Source organism: Ranitomeya variabilis, chromosome 7, assembly GCF_051348905.1.
Source record: "Ranitomeya variabilis isolate aRanVar5 chromosome 7, aRanVar5.hap1, whole genome shotgun sequence".
NCBI classification, from domain to species: Eukaryota; Metazoa; Chordata; class Amphibia; order Anura; family Dendrobatidae; genus Ranitomeya; species Ranitomeya variabilis.
The window spans coordinates 46,864,444-46,885,802 of record NC_135238.1 but is presented as its reverse complement, the minus strand read 5'-3'; the positions used below and the strand labels follow the sequence as shown (position 1 = coordinate 46,885,802).

The 21,359-nt window shown below is 44.7% G+C and overlaps 1 long non-coding RNA gene and 1 pseudogene across 1 annotated transcript in view; both read right to left on the bottom strand.

The window, feature by feature from the left end:
• The window catches only part of LOC143786226 (uncharacterized), a 467,324-nt pseudogene that overhangs the window by 122,986 nt on the left and 322,979 nt on the right, over window positions 1–21,359 (bottom strand).
• Window positions 1,276–21,359, bottom strand: part of LOC143785871 (uncharacterized) — a 39,011-nt gene continuing 18,927 nt past the window's right edge. Inside the window, exons 3-4 of the long non-coding RNA XR_013218130.1 lie at window positions 4,036–4,159; window positions 1,276–1,447 (exon numbers count right to left, since the gene is read on the bottom strand). This is a non-coding gene — a long non-coding RNA (uncharacterized LOC143785871). The remainder of the gene's footprint in view (window positions 1,448–4,035; window positions 4,160–21,359) is intronic.

The window sequence follows — 21,359 nt, the reverse complement described above, 5'->3', positions numbered from 1 at the left end:
TGGCCCATGGACACATACCATAAAAGTGAGATGATGCCATGAGCTTTACCTGTGTATAGAAACTTAATGATATTTTGCAGCCAGTGACGTTACGTTTTATTAGACATAGGATTCATGAATCCACCTAGCACAGGTGGTGGATGATGAATACTCCCATCAGCCACTCCTGCTGTCACTGTCATTAGCAGCAGCAGGTGAAGGCTGATGGGAGTAGTAGTCCCATCAGCCACTGCTTGCTCTCGCTGTTATCAGTTGAATATAACTCATCATTTTCACCTGCTCGCGCCAATCACTGGCAGAGCAGGGGAGAATGATGAGTCATCTTCAGCACCCGGCGCCGGGGAACAGCGCTTACTGTAGCGCCTCTTCCCTGGAGCCCGTCTGTGTGGTACTGATGTGGCACATGGTTGCCACACATGTGCTGCAAGTATTGGACACTAACACTGTCATCTCTGGTACTGGAAAATAACGGACGTGTGAAACTTAGTCTGCGCTTTCTCCAAGGCTTTCTTTTTTTTTCTCCCCTCCTCTACTGCTCATCTCAGTCTCCATTTGCCTTTTTTTTGTATGACCTCCGTGACCTACCAAACCTTTTTCTGTAAAGAATGTTGCAGTTCCATTGATGAAGGATCTACAGCAATTGCTGCAGATGGTGAACTAATTAAAAACCATGGAGGCTTAAATATAAAAAAAAAAACATAGCACCACATTTGGCCACAGGTTATGTCTGGTATTGCAGATTAGCTCTATTTAAGTGAATGACCCGGAACTGCAATACCACACATGACCCATACATGGAGGTGGCGCTGTATTTGTAGAAATTCTACCACTATTCAATTAAATCAGTAACTAAACAGTATGTGTCAAGCTGTAAAGGAAGTGTGGGGTCCGAGTGCATGCCAGCCCAGTGATATAAGATACTTATTCCAACTCCAGTATCGTTGATCCATTTGCTGTTTCCATTCATGATGGACTGCGGAGTGCAAGTCAGAGACATTTCTTTTTTCACATTGACACATCGGAACCTTCACTAATGAAATCTGAGACTACGGCTGATAAAGCTTCCTCTGCCCCTCTCCCAGCAGAAACTCCCAGCACTGAATACTTCTGGCCAGTGAGCAGCACCGGACACCTGGTCTCATACTGCCCGATACTGAGCACTCTCCATTAAGGTGACTTCGTCCTCAGCAGATCCTTTTTTCGTAGGGAAATCATGTTGGCCAGGGACAAGACCATGCATAAAAAAGACGGACCTGCCAACCGGATACACAGATTTCTAATAAATAAATTTTATTACTTCAGTATCTCGTTCACATTGTTGAGGGATTGGAAGGCTTCTGCTGCATTTTCTTTCTGTAACCGTCAGGCCATTTTTATGATTGGACCCGCAACTTGTAGGCGATCCTCAGTCTCAACAAGGAAGATTTAAGTCCCGGGGATGCAACATCTGGAAGAGCAGAGAATTCTGATCAAAGAACAGTATAACGATTGTCAGACCCCATTACAGATCCCTTGGGGGCGGGCACTCAGATTTTCTACTGTCCTGATTGGTGTATCCCTATCCAGACAGTTTTCTGTCTCTGTAGGGAATATATTGACTCCAAAAACTTTTTTCTTAGACTGTTCTTTTAAGAAATTGAGTAGATTTTATGCAGATTTAAGGAGGTTTCCGATCATATGTAAAGTTTTAAGGGAAAAAATGTTGTTTTTTTAAAAAAAGTGTTTCTCCTTTTAAAGGGAACTGTAACATAAGTGTTAAACTATCCTATAAGAAGCAGCTCGATCACAGATTCTCAGTTAATTCTATGCTAAATTTTCGATGAAACTCAATTGAAAAACAAAACAATTGAAAGCCCAAAATACAGTGGGGCAAAAAAGTATTTAGTCAGTCAGCAATAGTGCAAGTTCCACCACTTAAAAAGATGAGAGGCGTCTGTAATTTACATCATAGGTAGACCTCAACTATGGGAGACAAACTGAGAAAAAAAATCCAGAAAATCACATTGTCTGTTTTTTTAACATTTTATTTGCATATTATGGTGGAAAATAAGTATTTGGTCAGAAACAAAATTTCATCTCAATACTTTGTAATATATCCTTTGTTGGCAATGACAGAGGTCAAACGTTTTCTGTAAGTCTTCACAAGGTTGCCACACACTGTTGTTGGTATGTTGGCCCATTCCTCCATGCAGATCTCCTCTAGAGCAGTGATGTTTTTGGCTTTTCGCTTGGCAACACGGACTTTCAACTCCCTCCAAAGGTTTTCTATAGGGTTGAGATCTGGAGACTGGCTAGGCCACTCCAGGACCTTGTAATGCTTCTTACGAAGCCACTCCTTCGTTGCCCTGGCGGTGTGCTTTGGATCATTGTCATGTTGAAAGACCCAGCCACGTTTCATCTTCAATGCCCTTGCTGATGGAAGGAGGTTTGCACTCAAAATCTCACGATACATGGCCCCATTCATTCTTTCATGTACCTGGATCAGTCGTCCTGGCCCCTTTGCAGAGAAACAGCCCCAAAGCATGATGTTTCCACCACTATGCTTTACAGTAGGTATGGTGTTTGATGGATGCAACTCAGTATTCTTTTTCCTCCAAACACGACAAGTTGTGTTTCTACCAAACAGTTCCAGTTTGGTTTCATCAGACCATAGGACATTCTCCCAAAACTCCTCTGGATCATCCAAATGCTCTCTAGCAAACTTCAGACGGGCCCGGACATGTACTGGCTTAAGCAGTGGGACACGTCTGGCACTGCAGGATCTGAGTCCATGGTGGCGTAGTGTGTTACTTATGGTAGGCCTTGTTACATTGGTCCCAGCTCTCTGCAGGTCATTCACTAGGTCCCCCCGCGTGGTTCTGGGATTTTTGCTCACCGTTCTTGTGATCATTCTGACCCCACGGGGTGGGATTTTGCGTGGAGCCCCAGATCGAGGGAGATTATCAGTGGTCTTGAATGTCTTCCATTTTCTAATTATTGCTCCCACTGTTGATTTCATCACTCCAAGCTGGTTGGCTATTGCAGATTCAGTCTTCCCAGCCTGGTGCAGGGCTACAATTTTGTTTCTGGTGTCCTTTGACAGCTCTTTGGTCTTCACCATAGTGGAGTTTGGAGTCAGACTGTTTGAGGGTGTGCACAGGCGTCTTTTTATACTGATAACAAGTTTAAACAGGCGCCATTACTACAGGTAATGAGTGGAGGAAAGAGGAGACTCTTAAAGAAGAAGTTACAGGTCTGTGAGAGCCAGAAATCTTGATTGTTTGTTTCTGACCAAATACTTATTTTTCACCATAATATGCAAATAAAATGTTAAAAAAACAGACAATGTGATTTTCTGTATTTTTTTTTCTCAGTTTGTCTCCCATAGTTGAGGTCTACCTATGATGTAAATTACAGACGCCTCTCATCTTTTTAAGTGGTGGAACTTGCACTATTGCTGACTGACTAAATACTTTTTTGCCCCACTGTATATGCATTTAAAGAGAATTGGAAATCGGGATTTCTATACCCCAAACTAATTTCATGTATGTAAAGACACGTTGCTGCTGAGAAAATCCTTACCTTGCAGATTTCTTTGTGCGAATATAGGATTTAATCAGGATTAAAGCCCCTTTACCTACATGCCACTAGTTAATGACAGGCTCCCTTTAAAGGAGAAAGAAGCCTTCAAAAATTTTTTGGCTATCCCTTTAAATTTAGCATTGAGTTAACTGAGAATCCATCAGTGAGCGGCTTCTGATGGGAGAGTTTAACACTTACCTTCCGTCCTCTAAGCTCCTTTTGGCTGATTTATTTCTACAAAGTTCAGTCCAACCATCCTATAGTCATAAATTGGCTATAAAAAGCTCAGAAGAAGGAAGATAATAAGTTATAAACTCTTGCTATCAAGATTTTATTTTGTGCAGTTAAAGATGAATAATCTACTAGACAAAGACAAAAAGATAAGACAGAAAAATGACTGTAAAAAAAAAGTGTGGACCTAATTTACAAGAAAATATTGCGACCGCTCCAAGCACCAGGAAAACTTTACGCTACCTGAATTTTCGAGGACAACCAAATGCCCCTACGGAGCTCTCATGGGTAAAGCAGTAGCGACGACAGTAACCCTGGTGGTTTCCACATGTCCATAAGGAGAACTTCAGGTCCTTACTGCTGCCAGCTGCAATAATAATGACTTTATTAAAGGGGAACTCCATCGACACTCTGATTTCTGTCACAGGATTAACAATGTTCCTAAGATACTGAGCCCTAGTACTAAAGCATCAGCCGCTCCATGTGCAAGTGTTGACAACCTGCCTCTCTACATAGTGTAAATCGATAGGAAGTTGTCACATCATCGCCCCATTTCCCAGCATAACTGATTAGCAGGGTGTGACTTTGAGTGGCAGAAACCTTATGTGTAATTGTTTTGTACCATCTGCATCCATTTCTAGAAGAGGACCCCGATGCGCGCTCTCAGTAATTGAGTGATGGACGCGTTTGAGCACATTTTTTCCATTGCTGTGAAAGTTCTGAAAATTGCTGAGTGAGAGCAAAGAAAGTGGCTAAAACTCTCGTGAGAAATATGTTCTACCACCCCCATAAATCAAGAAGTGGAGTTATCTGGCTTCCTTAAGAAGAAAACTTGTTAAAACATCCTAAAAAGTAGGCCGAGAAGCTCCTGGAACCATATGGACTCCAGAGCCACCATTTACGAGAAGTGCAATCTTCTTGAAATTTAGACCTAAAGCTAATTTTACAAACGACTCAAGGCTTGTGACCCAAAGGCTAATCTTAAAATGTAGTTTTGTCACCGAGCATTGAGAGGAGGAGGACTCTTGATGGATAAGTAGTTTATTAATGGATATGGAGTCCAAGTTTTAGAAATCTAGGAACCGAGAGTCCATCCAAGGTAGATGTTCTGAAGTGTCCTCCAGACATTCATTGCTGGTGTCTGACCATTCAATAAATGATGATCACAAAATGTAATTACTTTAAATCTGACTAGATGTTCTGCACAATAAATTCTGGTTAACGCAAATATATTTTCCAGTAATGGAATCATTTTGGAGGTCTTCCATATGTTTGAGGGTCATGACCCAATGTCAAGAAAAGCCTTAAGATCTCAAAGTTTAGCAGATGAGTGGAGAAAGTGATAGGAAGTGGATCTGTAGCTACAAGGGATGTGATACCAGTTTACACTGGACCTGTCACATGCCAAAAATTTGGAATTTTGTTACCTGGTGTAAATGCCGCTGTTCTCCTGAATCCAGCATTGCTTTTCTTTCGTTCCTGCTCCTCTACATTCCTGAGATGTGACCTCCTCTTTCATGAACACTTGGCCAAAAGACAAATTTATAGACAAGGAAGATGGGGCCGTATCTCGGGAACGGAGAGGAGCAGGAACAAAAGAAAAACATCGCCAAATTCAGGAAAACAGCAGCATTTATACGCTAGGTAACTAGGGTTGAGCGAAACGGATCGGTCATTTTCATAAGTCGCCAACTTTTGGCAAAGTCGGGTTTCATGAAACCCGACCAGATCCCAGCATGGGATCGGCCATGCGGTACGCGATCTTTGTGCCAAAGTCGCGTTTCATATGATGCTTAAAGCGCCATTTCTCAGCCAATGAAGCTGCACGCAGAGTGTGGGCAGCGTGATGACATAGGTCCTGGTCCCCACCATCTTAGAGAAGGGCATGGCAGTGATTGGCTTGTTTTCTGCGGCTTCACAGGGGCTATAAAGGGGCGTTCCCGCCGACCGCCATCTTACTGCTGCTGATCTGAGCATAGGGAGAGGTTGCTGCAGCTTCGTCAGAAGCAGGGAGAGCGTTAGGCAGGGTCCATTAACCCCAAAACCGCTTGTGCTGTAGCGATTTCCACTGTCCAACACCACCTTTTCTTTGCAGGGACAGTGGAGGCAAGATTTCTGTGCAACAGCTCTGTAGCTTATAAGGCTCCCTGATAGCTGCATTGCTGTGTGTACGCCGCTGTGCAAACCAACTGCTTTTTTAAAAGCACAAATCCTGTTGCTCCTTCCTTTCTGCACAGCTATCTTGTTTGTTTGTCCTCATTTTTTGTGTGCAGCAGTCCTTTTTATTGCTGCCTGCCATACTTTTCAGAGATTATTGTAGGGAGATAGTGATTGTAGTACAGTCCCTTTTTTTTTATTATTATTATCTTCCAGCCACTTTCAGCCCCTGAAACTGTGTAGTGTAAAACAGTGGGCCTGTATTTTTCTGCACTGTCCCACACCTAAAAAGGGAGATTTATATTGCCAATCAGTGCATCTGTGCTTGTGCTGTCTGTGGTATCTGTCTTTCATTTTGTGCCACAGAAACTATACTGTGATATAGTGGGCCTGATTAAATCACTTGTCTCCCATATAAAAAAAAATTTAAATAAAGGGAGAATAATCTTGCCAAATCTGTGCATCTGTGCCAGTGCTGTCTGTGGTATCTGTCATTCATTTTTTGCCACAGAAACTATACTGTGACATAGTGGGCCTGATTAAATCCTGCATTCTCCCACACATAAAGAGGGAAATTTCTATTGACAGTGTGTGCATCTGCATCAGTCCTGTTAGTGGCATATCTGCCAGCCTCTTTCTGCCAATCAAACTGTGTAGTGTAATCCAGTGGGCCTGATTGTTCCCTGCATTCTCCCACACATAAAGAGTGAGATTTCTATTGCCAGTGTGTGCATCTGCGTGCGTCAGTCCTGTTCGTGGCATATCTGCCAGCCTCTTTCTGCCAATCAAACTGTGTAGTGTAATACAGTGGGCCCCATTTTTTCCAGCATTCTCCCACACATAAAAAAGGGAGATTTAAATTCACAACAAGTTTACGTACACCTTCTACCTGCTTGTACAGGACCACATAATGGTTGTTAGTTTGGTTAAATTTTTCCAAGAATGAGGAAGTCTGGTGGAAGAGGTCGTGGCCGTGGGCGGTCATTGCCAGCTGGTAATGATGGTGGTGGTGGAGCATCTGGTGGTAGTGGGAAAAGCAAAATAGCACCTAAGGCTCAAGTTGTTGAGCCAGCGGCATCGTCTGGCTACACAAGGCCTCGAAGGCTCCCTTTTCTGGGAGTAGGAAAACTGCTTTTAAAGCCGGAGCAGCAGAAACAAGTTTTGGCTTTCATTGCTGACTCTGCCTCTAGCTCTTTCGCCTCCTCCTCGGAAAGTACCAAATGTAAAAGCAGTCAGTGGATGTTCCTGGTCAGGGACAAGTCGCTTCTTTGTGTTCTTCACCCAGAACAACAGAGAAGGATACTTCAGGCGACACAACAGGTTACTCCATGGAGCTATTTACACATACCATTCCTGGGTTAGAAAGTGAAATTGTTAACAGGCCATGCCCATTACAAGATGAATCGGACATGGAGTGCACAGATGCACAGCCAGATTATTATGCTGTTCCTTTGACTCAGATCAGAACATTGCCCTCGCAGTGTACTGATCCAGAATCTGACCCTGATGACACTATTAAGCCCCATCACGAACACTATAGCACCGGCTTACACGGTGACCCACAGGAAGATGCCCAGGACATAGAAGAGGAGGTCATAGATGACACAGTTGTTGACCCCGATTGGCAGCCATTGGGGGAACAGGGTGCAGGCAGCAGTAGCTCTGAAGCGGAGGAGGAGGAGCCGCAGGAGGCATCAACATCACAACAGGTTCCATCTGGCAGGCCCGTATCTGGTCAAAAACGTGTGGCAAAACTAAAACCAGTTGTAGGACAGCGTGGCCATCCGGTTAAAGTAGCTCAGTGTGCAATGCCTGAAAAGGTATCCGATAGTAGGAAGAGTGCAGTCTGGCATTTTTTTAACCAAGATCCAAATGATCAGTGCAAAGTCATCTGTAAGAAATGCTCAAGGACCTTCAGCAGAGGTCAGAATGTTAAAAATCTAAATACAAGTTGCATGCGTAGACATTTAACCACCATGCACTTGCAAGCCTGGACTAACTACCAAACGTCCCTTAACGTTGTAGCACCCTCTCGCAATGAAGCTAGTCAGCAACGCTACATCCCTTCCCTCACTGTAAGCCCACCGTTTACCACACCACCTGCAGTAAATGTGGCGGTTTCGTCGCAAGGCCAAAGCCGTCAGGGAATCACCAGGTTCGTGGTAGGAAACACTGTATGTAGGGCAACAGCAAGAATACCATCACCAACACTCTCTCAGTCTGCCATGTCCACCGACACCCCCGCTAGTTCCACCCTATGCAGCTCTCCAGTCCAGCTCACCCTACATGAGACTCTCGTTAGGAAAAGGAAGTACTCATCCTCGTATCCGCGTACACAGGGTTTGAACGCCCACATTGCTAGACTAATCTCGTTAGAGATGATGCCCTACCGGTTAGTTGAAACCGAAGCTTTCAAAGCCCTGATGGACTACGCTGTACCATGCTACGAGCTACCCAGTCGACACTTCTTTTCGAGAAAAGCCATCCCAGCCCTCCACAAGCATGTAAAAGACCGCATTGTCCATGCACTCAGGCAATCTGTGAGTAGAAAGGTGCACCTGACAACAGATGCATGGACCAGTAGGCATGGCCAGGGGTGTTACGTCTCCATCACTGCACACTGGGTTAATGTGGTGGATGCAGGGTCCACAGGGGACAGCAATATTGGGACAGTTCTTCCTAGCCCACGGTCTAGGAAACAGTTGGCTGTAGGCGTTCGTACCCCTCCTCCTCCTCGTCCTCCAGCAGAAGTGAGAGCTCGTCCACAGACCGCAGTCGCACGACCAGTCCATCCGCAGCTGCCACTGTTGCACATGAGGTGTCCCATTATGGAACAGCTAGTGGCAAGCGTCAGCAGGCTGTATTAGCAATGAAGTGTTTGGGGGACAACAGACACACCTTACCGAAGTACTGTCCGAGTTCTTGCAGCAAGAAACTCAGTCATGGCTGGGCACTGTACATCTTGAGGCAGGCAAGGTAGTGAGTCATAACAGAAGGAACTTTATGGCTGCCATAGCCCTTTCACAACTGAACACATTCCTTGCCTGGCTCACACCTTAAACCTGGTGGTGCAGTGCTTTCTGAAAAGTTATCCGGGGTTACCCGACCTGCTCCTGAGAGTGTGCAGACTTTGCTCGCACATTCGCCGTTCGCCCGTACACTCCAGCCGTATACAGAACCATCAGCGGTCTTTGCAACTTCCCCAGCATTGCCTAATCATCGACGTTGCAACAAGGTGGAACTCCACACTGCACATGCTTCAGAGACTGTGCGAACAGAGGCGTGCTGTTATGTATTTGGGAGGATACACATACACGGGCAGGCAGTTGGATGGCAGACATGGAGTTGTCAGGTGTGCAGTGGTCGAAGCTACAAGACCTGTGTCAAGTCCTTCAGTGTTTTGAGGAATGCACACGGCTGGTTAGTGCAGACAACGCCATAATAAGTATGAGCATCCCCCTAATGCGTCTGCTGATGCAAAGTTTGACGCACATTAAGGAGCAGGCGTCTGCAGCTGAGGACGAGGGAAGCTTAGATGACAGTCAGCCATTGTCTGCTCAGGGAAGTCAACAGGACGAGGTGGCGGGCGAAGAGGAGGATGATGGGGATGAATATTTTTTGGATGAGGAAGCTTCTCAGGGGGCAACAGAAACTGCTGGCGTTGCAAGGCTGGGTTCTGTTTTTTTGAGGAAGACAAGTGACGTTGATTTGCCCGAAAGTGCTCCTCAACCCAACACATGCACAGATTTGACAACTGGAACATTGGCACACATGGCGGATTATGCCTTGCGTATCCTCAAAAGGGACCCACGCATTATTAAAATGATGACCGATGACGATTACTGGTTGGCCTGCCTCCTTGATCCTCGCTATAAAGGCAAATTGCAAAATATCATGCCACATGAGAACCTTGAACAAATATTGGCAACCAAACAAGCAACTCTTGTAGACCGTTTGATTCAGGCATTCCCAGCACACAGCGCCGGTGATGGTTTTCACACGAGCTGCAGGGGGCAACAGGGCAGAGGTGTTAGAGGTTCACAAATCAGAAGTGGCGTTGGACAGAGGGGTTTTCTGACCAGGTTGTGGAGTGATTTCGCAATGACCGCAGACACGACAGGTACTGCAGCATCAATTCAAAGTGAAAGGAGACATTTGTCCAGTATGGTTACTAACTATTTTTCCGCCATTGTCGATGTTCTCCCTCAACCGTCATTCCCCTTTGATTACTGGGCATCCAAAATAGACACCTGGCCTGAATTGGCCGAATATGCATTGCAGGAGCTTGCTTGCCCAGCAGCTAGTGTGCTATCAGAAAGAGTATTTAAAATAGGCAGGAATAAAAACTCAAAATGCACTGTACCAAATTGTTATGCACAGTAGGATTTCTAAACATTTGATATGTTTTAAAGAACTGAAAATGCTCATTTGTGGAATTTGCAGCATTAGGAGGTCACATTCACTGGACAAAAAAGCTATTTAACTCTAAAACATCCTAACAGGCCAAGTTACATGTTAACATAGGAACCTTTCTTTGAGATCACCTTCACAATTCTTGCATCCTTTGAACTTGTGAGTTTTTGGAGAGCTTCTGCTTGTATTTCTTTGCATGAAGTCAGAATAGCCTCCCAGAGCTGCTGTTTTGATGTGAACTGCTTCCCACCCTCATAGATCTTTTGCTTGATGATAATCCAAAGGTTCTCTATAGGGTTGAGGTCAGGGGAGGATGGTGGCCACACTGTTATGATACCCCAATGGCAGGGGGAAAAAATAACAAACGGACTAGCTCTCGGGTGATGGAAACTAAGTTGACCGTGACCTGAACCTGACACAACACTGGAAGTAGCCAGGGGATGTACCTACGATGCCCTAGACACCACGCGCCAGCCGGAGATCTAACTACCCCTATAAGAGGAATACACAGGCCTGCCTTACCTCCAGTGATGAACCCCAAAAGGTGATAGTAGCCCCCCACAGATATTGACGGTGAGTTCAGAGGAAATGACATACGTAGGATGAACAGCAGATTTAGCACAGTGAGGTCCGCTTACTAGATAGCAGAAGGACAGGAAAGAGTTACTTCACGGTCAACTTAAAAAACACTACTCAAAAAACACCATCCAGAAATTACTTTAAACTCCAGTGACAACTCATGCCACTGGAGTAGTGATTTCCGTCCACAAGAGCTTCCAGCACTGAAGAGTCACATTGCAGATAGCTGGACAAAAATAGCATTAACAAGAAACGAAATTCAACTTAGCTGAACTGGAACTTGAGGCAGGAGAATGCAACAGAATGCTACTGATACATTGTTGGCCGGCATAAGACTAACAGCCAAGCAGCCTTAAATAGGAAACTCCCCTAAAGGGTGGCGACAAGTAATCAGAGATGGAGGAAGGCACATAAGAGGCACTACCATAACAGACCACCGGGGGAGCCCACAAACTGAATTCACAACAGTACCCCCCCCTTAAGGAGGAGGCACCGAACCCTCACCAGAACCACCAGGGCGATCTGGATGAGCACTATGAAATGCACGAACCAAATCGGGAGCATGAACATCAGATGCTGTCACCCAAGAATTATCCTCCTGGCCATAACCTTTCCACTTAACCAGATACTGAAGTTTCCGTCTGGAAACACGGGAGTCCAAGATTTTTTCCACCACATACTCCAATTCACCCTCAACCAACACAGGAGCAGGTGGATCAGCAGAAGGAACAACCGGTACCTCATACCTCCGCAATAATGACCGATGGAAAACATTATGGATAGTAAAAGATGCTGGGAGGTCCAAACGAAAGGACACAGGATTAAGAACCTCCAGAATCCTATAAGGGCCGATAAACCGAGGCTTAAACTTAGGAGACGAGACCTTCATAGGAACAAATCGAGAAGACAGCCACACCAGGTCCCCAACACAAAGACGAGGACCAATACGCCGATGACGATTAGTGAACTGTTGAGTCTTCTCCTGGGACAACTTCAGATTGTCCACAACCTGTCCCCAAATCCGATGCATCCTATCAACCACAGCATCCACTCCAGGACAATCCGAAGACTCCAATTGACCGGACGAAAACCGAGGGTGAAACCCTGAATTACAAAAAAATGGAGAAACCAAAGTGGCAGAACTGGCCCGATTGTTAAGGGCAAACTCTGCCAATGGCAAAAAGTCAAGCCAATCATCCTGATCAGCGGACACAAAACACCTCAAGTAAGTCTCCAAGGTCTGATTAGTACGCTCAGTCTGGCCATTAGTCTGAGGATGGAATGCAGACGAAATAGACAAGTCGATGCCCATCCTGGCACAGAACGTCCGCCAAAATCTAGACACAAACTGAGTACCCCTGTCAGACACTATATTCTCAGGAATACCATGCAAACGCACCACATTCTGAAAAAATAGAGGAACCAACTCAGAGGAGGAGGGCAATTTGGGCAAAGGTACCAAATGAACCATTTTGGAAAAACGGTCACAAATCACCCAGATGACAGACATCCTATGAGAAACCGGAAGGTCAGAAATAAAGTCCATAGAGATGTGCGTCCAAGGCCTCTTAGGAATAGGCAAGGGCAACAACAACCCACTAGCCCTAGAACAGCAGGGCTTGGCCCGAGCACAAACATCACAAGACTGCACAAACATGCGCACATCTCGAGACAAAGAAGGCCACCAGAAGGACCTAGACACCAAATCCCTGGTGCCAAAAATTCCAGGATGACCTGTCAACGCGGAAGAATGAACCTCCGAGATAACTCTACTGGTCCAATCATCAGGGACAAACAGTCTACCAGGCGGACAGCGATCAGGCCTATCCACCTGAAACTCCTGCAAAGAACGCCGCAGGTCTGGGGAGACAGCTGACAATATCACCCCATCCTTCAGGATGCCGGTAGGTTCGGAATCACCCGGCGAGTCAGGCTCAAAACTCCTAGAGAGGGCATCCGCCTTCACATTCTTAGACCCAGGCAGATATGATACCACAAAGTTAAATCGGGAGAAAAACAACGACCAGCGCGCCTGTCTAGGATTCAGACGCCTGGCCGACTCAAGATAAATTAGATTCTTGTGGTCAGTGAGGACCACCACCTGGTGTCTAGCACCCTCAAGCCAATGACGCCACTCCTCAAACGCCCACTTCATGGCCAGAAGTTCCCGATTTCCCACATCATAATTTCGCTCAGCGGGCGAAAACTTTCGGGAGAAAAACGCACATGGTCTCATCACTGAGCAGTCAGGATCTTTCTGCGACAAAACTGCACCTGCTCCGATCTCCGAAGCATCTACTTCAACCTGGAACGGAAGCAACACATCAGGCTGGCGCAACACAGGAGCGGAAGAAAAGCGGCGCTTAAGCTCCTGAAAGGCCTCCACAGCCGCAGAGGACCAATTAGCAACATCAGCACCCTTTTTGGTCAAATCAGTCAAAGGTTTAGCAATGGCAGAAAAACCCGCTATAAATCGGCGATAGAAATTAGCAAAACCCAAGAACTTCTGCAGACTCTTCAAAGAAGTAGGTTGTATCCAATCACAAATAGCCTGAACCTTGACAGGGTCCATCTCCATAGATGAAGGGGAAAAAATATATCCCAGAAAGGAAATTCTCTGAACTCCAAAACTACACTTTGAGCCCTTTACAAAAAGAGAATTAGCTCGCAAAACCTGAAAAACTCTCCTGACTTGTTGAACATGAGATTCCCAGTCCTCCGAAAAAACAAGAATATCATCCAAATACACAATCATAAACTTATCCAGATATTCACGGAAAATATCGTGCATAAAGGACTGAAAAACGGAAGGAGCATTCGCGAGACCGAAAGGCATTACCAAATACTCGAAATGGCCTTCAGGCGTATTAAATGCGGTCTTCCACTCATCCCCCTGCTTAATCCGCACCAAATTATACGCACCACGTAGATCGATCTTAGTGAACCACTTAGCCCCCTTTATGCGAGCAAACAGATCAGTCAGTAAAGGTAACGGGTACTGGTATTTAACTGTAATCTTATTCAGAAGTCGATAGTCGATACAAGGTCTCAATGAACCATCCTTTTTACCCACAAAGAAAAATCCTGCCCCTAGTGGAGACAACGAGGGGCGAATATGACCCTTTTCCAAAGATTCTCTAATATACTCCCGCATAGCAGTATGTTCAGGTACAGACAAATTAAACAAGCGACCCTTAGGAAATTTACTACCGGGGATCAATTCAATAGCGCAGTCACACTCTCTGTGAGGAGGGAGAGAATCAATTTTAGGCTCTTGAAAGACATCATAAAAATCTGACAGAAATGCTGGGATCTCAGAGGGAGTAGATGAAGAAATGGGAACCAAAGGTGTATCCCCATGAATACCCCGACATCCCCAGCTCAACACAGACATAGATTTCCAGTCCAAGACGGGATTATGAATCTGTAACCATGGTAATCCAAGCACTAAGACATCATGTAGGTTGTATAACACAAGGAAACGAATAATCTCCTGATGGTCTGGGGTAAGACGCATAGTCACTTGTGTCCAATATTGTGGTTTATTGCTAGCCAAAGGTGTAGAATCAATACCCTTCAGGGGAATAGAAACTTCCAACGGCTCCAAATCAAACCCACAACGCTTGGCAAAGGACCAATCCATGAGACTCAGAGCGGCGCCAGAATCCACATAAGCATTCACAGTAACAGATGATAAGGTACAAATCAATGTCACGGACAAAAGAAATTTTGACTGCAAGGTACCTGTAGAAAAAGATTTATCAACCTTTTTATCAACCTTATTTATACGTTTAGAGCATGCAGATATAACATGAGCTGGATCTCCACAGTAGAAGCACAACCCATTTTTGCGCCTGTAATTCTGACGTTCGCCTCTAGACAAAACACGATCGCATTGCATATGCTCTAGTGCCTTTTCAGCGGTCACCGCCAAATGGTGCACAGGTTTTTTCTCAGAAGACACCGCCATATGGTGCACAGGTTTTTGCTCAGAAGATACCGCCATATGGTGCACCGATTTTTCCTCAGAAGACACCGCCATATGGTGCACAGATTTGCGCTCCCGTAAACGCCGATCAATCTGGATAGCCAATTTCATGGCATCATTCAGACCTGTAGGCACAGGGAACCCCACCATGACATCCTTCACGGCATCAGAGAGACCTTCTCTGAAATTAGCTGCTAAAGCGCACTCATTCCATTTAGTAAGCACCGACCATTTACGGAATTTCTGGCAGTATATCTCAGCTTCATCTTGCCCTTGGGAAAGAGCTATCAAGGCTTTCTCAGCCAAACTCTCTAAATTAGGTTCTTCATAAAGCAACCCCAAAGCTTGAAAAAACGCATCTACATTTAACAACGCAGGATCCCCTGGCGATAATGCAAAAGCCCAACTTTGTGGGTCACCCCGCAGTAGAGAAATAACAATTTTAACTTGTTGTATATGATCACCAGCAGAGTGAGATCTCAGAGACAAAAACAATTTACAATTTTCTCTGAAACTCAAAAACCGGGATCTGTCTCCGGTAAAGTATTCAGGCAGAGGAATCTTCGGTTCAGACATTGGAGCAAGTATAACAAAATCTTGTAAGTTCTGTACTTTTGTCGCAAGGTTATTCAAACCTGCAACTAAACTCTGTGGATCCATGATTCAGATGGGTGTAACCCAAGCCATTCAGAGGTTAAGAGGAGAGGAGGAAAAAAAAAAAAAGGCTGAAGACTGCAGTTTAAGCAAGAAATACAATGAGCAACCAGGGTGCACTTTCAAACACAGAAAAAAAAAAAAAAAAAACTTTTCTCCTCCTTCCTGCTTTAGTGCATATTTTACACATAGATTTTTTACTGGCCGGCCAAACTGTTATGATACCCCAATGGCAGGGGGAAAAAATAACAAACGGACTAGCTCTCGGGTGATGGAAACTAAGTTGACCGTGACCTGAACCTGACACAACACTGGAAGTAGCCAGGGGATGTACCTACGATGCCCTAGACACCACGCGCCAGCCGGAGATCTAACTACCCCTATAAGAGGAATACACAGGCCTGCCTTACCTCCAGTGATGAACCCCAAAAGGTGATAGTAGCCCCCCACAGATATTGACGGTGAGTTCAGAGGAAATGACATACGTAGGATGAACAGCAGATTTAGCACAGTGAGGTCCGCTTACTAGATAGCAGAAGGACAGGAAAGAGTTACTTCACGGTCAACTTAAAAAACACTACTCAAAAAACACCATCCAGAAATTACTTTAAACTCCAGTGACAACTCATGCCACTGGAGTAGTGATTTCCGTCCACAAGAGCTTCCAGCACTGAAGAGTCACATTGCAGATAGCTGGACAAAAATAGCATTAACAAGAAACGAAATTCAACTTAGCTGAACTGGAACTTGAGGCAGGAGAATGCAACAGAATGCTACTGATACATTGTTGGCCGGCATAAGACTAACAGCCAAGCAGCCTTAAATAGGAAACTCCCCTAAAGGGTGGCGACAAGTATCAGAGATGGAGGAAGGCACATAAGAGGCACTACCATAACAGACCACCGGGGGAGCCCACAAACTGAATTCACAACACCACACCATGAGTTTATCTCCTTTTATGCCCATTGCAGCCAATGACTCAGATGTATTCTTTGCAGCATGACAGCATGAGATAGTGCATTGTCAGCATGAAGATGCTTCTGCTCCTGAAGGCACATTTCTGCTTTTTATACCATGAAAGAAAGTTGTCAGTCAGAAACTCTATATACTTTGCAGAGGTCATTTTCACACCTTCAGGAACCTTAAAGGGCCCTACCAGCTGTTCTGGACCAAAACATGACTCCTCAACCTCCTTGCTGACGTCGCAGCCTTGTTGGGACATGGTGGCCATCCACCAACCATCCACTACTCCATCCATGTGGACCATCCGGGGTTGCTCGACACTCATCAGTAAACAAGACTGCTTGAAAAATAGTCTTCATGTATGTCTGAGCCCACTGCAACCATTTCTGCTTGTGATCACTGTTTAGGGGTGGCCGAATAGTAGGTTTTTGCACCAAAGCAAGCCTTTGAAGGATCCTACACCTTGAGGTTTGAGGGACTCCAGAGGCACCAGCAACTTCAAATAACTTTTTGCTGCTTTGTAATGGTATTTTGGCAGCTGCTCTCTTAATTCAATGAATTTATCTGGCAGAAACCTTCCTCAATATGCCTTTATCTGCATGAACTCTGTTTCAGTCATAAATCTCTTCATAGTATGATGATCACTCCTAAGTTTTCATGAAATATCTAATATTTTCAAACCTTGTCCAAGGCATTGCACTATTTAACACTGTTCAGCAGCAGAGAGATCCTTTTTATTTCCTATATTGCTTGAAACCTGTGGCCTGCTTAATAATGTGGAACATCATTTTTAAGTAGTTTTCCTTTAATTAGAATCACCTGGAAAACCAATTATCACATGTATTTAAGATTGATTTCAGTGATCCATTGAGCCCTGAGATACAATACCATCCATGAGTTTATTTGAAAAACAAATTGATTAAATCTTTATGACACTTAAATCCAATTTGCATAATAATTTGGAACACAGTGTATTTAGTTTTTTGGAGTACTTACTGTCTGCGGTCCCTCCTTCCAATTGTCCTCCACCGAGCACACCAATGCTGCCTGTGTACTCCTGCCACATAATGGAAGCTGCATAGCACCTTGGTGTTGCCCTGTGTTATTTTCCAGAGCTTCAATCTTCAGGCTTTCGGCCTTTATTTGTAATATTAAACTGCATTTGGCCTACTACTGTGGTTGGGCCCTTAAAACGGTGTCTGCCGCTCCTGTGTTTTATTCTCCACTAAACAAACCAATGCCGCCTGGTTAGTCCTGTTACCAATTTTGAACTGCATTTATCCCACTTTATTATTTGGGCCTATATCTGTGTTTCATCCTCATCCTGCCCATTGCCCAGCCAGTGCTAGATGACTCTTGTGGTACATTGACCCAGACCACTACATTCCCCTTGCACGCTACACAGCCACAATCTGACCCTGCTGAAAGTCAGGCTCCGCTTCCCGCATACTATACCACCTTACACAGGGACAAAGAGAAAGGTGCAGAAGAAAGTGCATACTCATTGACGACGTCACAGGCACAGGGCCCGCAGAAGTGTCGCTGCCGGTGGGAGGCGCCCCCGCCATGCAAACACACCGCCATACTTTGAGGGGCCCTGTGCCAGTGCCAATGCGAACGAGTGCCCCCCCCCCCTGCTTGCTCAGGATCACAGCACTTGCAAAGTGGAAATACTTACCTCTCACTGCTCCACCGCCGTGACGTAGTGCACCTTTCCTGGGCCCACTAAAAACTTGAACCGGCCCTACCCCCACAACTTTAGCCAAATGACCTCCAATTTCCAATGCCTAACTATTATTATAAAGTTAATTAAGATTGACAAGCTTCACAACCAAGAATGGATGTTTTTGCCATCAAAATGGGCACTGTAGGTGTTTTCCTGGCCCCCACTCACTGCCGACTATGCTTCCCCATTGACTTGCATTGGGTTTCGTGTTTCGATCGATCCCCGACTTTACGCGATTATCGGCCGATTGCACTCGACTCGACTTTTGAGATAGTCGGGTTTCGCAAAACCCGACTCGACCCCCAAAAAGTTAAAGTCGCTCAACTCTATAGGTAACAAGATTACATTTTAATGCCGGTGTGCTAACCAAGTGTCTTCGGCATGCTCGAAAAATATGTTGGAGTCCCCGCAGCTGCAATTCTCGCTTGTGTTCTCTTATCACTACTGCTCAGTAATTTTTGAATAAAAGATGTATTTAAAAATCTACATTCTGTTTTTGCTTTTTTCTCCAAACAAAAGGGATACAAGAAGGAAAAAAACAATAAGACCACAATATTGTTTGAGGACACTGTTGTTTTTTTATGGTCCAAAACCAATCTGCATCCTGCAAGAAAAATAAAGGTTCCTTCTAGGAGGTCACTCTTCTTTCTTTTGGTGGGATCCCTTTCTCCAGATGTCAAAACTTTGAATAGCGACTCGAATTTTAGATTTAATCCTCATGCTCCAATTCTGGAAAAAAAATCTGCCAACGTTAGTCTGAACAGGGACTATAGTGAATATTTTCTTGGAGATCTGGAAATTTCCAAGCACAATATTCTGAGGTTTTCACCAGTGTCAACTCATGGGTCCTCACAGATTAATCGTTGATTCTATGTGTCCCTCATGAATCCACAATACAAAGGGTTGTCCACCATGAGTTGTCCACCATGACTCCACCGTGCACGAGGTGTAATGGCTTCCATGAAGGTCGTATGATAAAGGTATACAACTTCTATGGCAGGATAAATCTACATGATAAGCCCTACCTTACCCCAGGCAGGTGTCACGCTCCACAAATAACACATGCAGCTCTGCTACATCCAACAGAAGGCAGTCATGCTCTGAAGACAACAAGTATACGAACCAAGCAGCAGAATCGCAGTAAACAAGAGCAGCAGGGCCAGCGTCCCGAGGCAGCGCATGGTGGTGTGGTGCTGATGCCCAGATGATCACACTGCCCCTGCATTTATCCCCTGATACCATACAATAGAAGGGAGGGGGCAGCGTGCCAGGGCTCAGATAATGCACAGTGTCACTCCGTGCCCAGTCTAGACAACAAGCAAGCTGGATTTCTACATGTTCCGAAGAGAAATGGGTCAAAACAGACTTTTTTTTGTACTCGGAAAATGCAAAAAAACCCATCAATATTTCAGAAAATTTGAATTTAACCAGTTGTTGTAATAATTAGTGCACTGTGTATGATCAGCTCCTGTCTTGGTGACGGGTGGTCCAGTAAGGAGTGGCTGGAGACCATCTTTGTGAGAACATAGTGTCCTGGAGCCCTCAGGTGGAGCAATGTTGACAATAATTACAAACCCAGTAGGTTACATTCCCATTAGGCATCTCCACTGTGAATCTCCCGTAGCGGTAATTGATTCTGCGAATAACGCTGCGGCTTTTTCTGCTGCAGATATCATTGCAAGTTAATAACTGGGGGATCCGCACATTTTAATCTTTTGCATTGCAAAGGTTGAAATTCACGAGTACATCTGCAGCATAAATTGACATGTTGCGCCTCTCACCCGGAGTGAGTGCATTCTGCAGCATGCGTTGTCATATGATTCTGCTTTAAAATGCAGCAGGTTTTCCATAAGTGTATGTTTTTGCACAATGGGAGCATAGCCTTGCAAAGAAGCCTATCTAGGTGATGCATTTGCCCTGGGTACATCTGATTGGACTGTCCGGCTGCCTGATGTGGTGGGTTGAAGTGTCTCCCAGGTGACTGCATTTCGCTTGCTCCCCCTTGGCCATTCTCCAAACTGTGGAAAATGCCGACTCCCTAGATTGAATTGCCTTTCAGGAACTAGCACAATTGAAGCAATTCGGGGTCAGGGCAACGTCAACATCACTTCTGCGTTGCACAGATGGAATACACTGCTATATAAGTATCAGAAGAGAAGAATATATGGCTTGGTATCAGTACTGATAATGGTTCTTTTTATATATTCATGTACTGATAGTGGTTATGGTAATGTATTTATATACCAATAGTGATTATGCTGCTATATTTCTGTACTTTTGGTTCATCTGTTAATGAATTTCTGTACTGATGGTGGTTCTGGTGATGCATTTCAGTACTTTCAGTACTTTGGTATTTATGTACTGTTGATTGTTCTAGGGCTTCTGATGATGCATTTCTGTATTTTTTGTTGTTCAGGTGATATACAGTGGGGGAAACAAAGTATTTAGCCAGCCACCAATTGTGCAAGCTCTCCCAATTTAAAAGATGAGAGAGACCTGTAATTGACATCATAGGTAGACCACAACTATGACAGTCAAAATTGAGAAAACAAATTCAGAAAATCATCTTGCCTGATATGGCAAGATTTATTTTGCCTATTATGGTGGTAAATATGTATTTTGTCACCTAAAAACATGCAAACTTTCTGGCTCTCACAGACGTGTATCTTCTTCTTTAAGAGGCTCCTCTGTCCTCCATTCATTACCTGTAGTAATGGCTCCTGTTTGAACTTGTTATCTGTATAAAAAGAAACCTGTCCACAACCTCAAACAGTCACACTCCAAACTCCACTATCGTGAAGACCAAAGGCAATTAAATGAGCATTTGAAGAATGGCGCCATTTTTTGGAGGGAACACTTCACCCAGTCATGGTGATCACAGATCACAAAAATCTGTTGTATTTAGAATCTGTGAAGCGTCTCACACCTAGGCAAGCTAGGTGGTCTCTGTTCTTCGCCAGGTTCAATTTCTATATTACGTATAGGCCAGGAAGCAAGAATGTCAAGGCTGATGCGTTATCCCGCTGTTTTCCGGGGGGTGGGGATAATTGTGAGCCAGGTCCTATACTACAGAAGGGTGTAATTGTC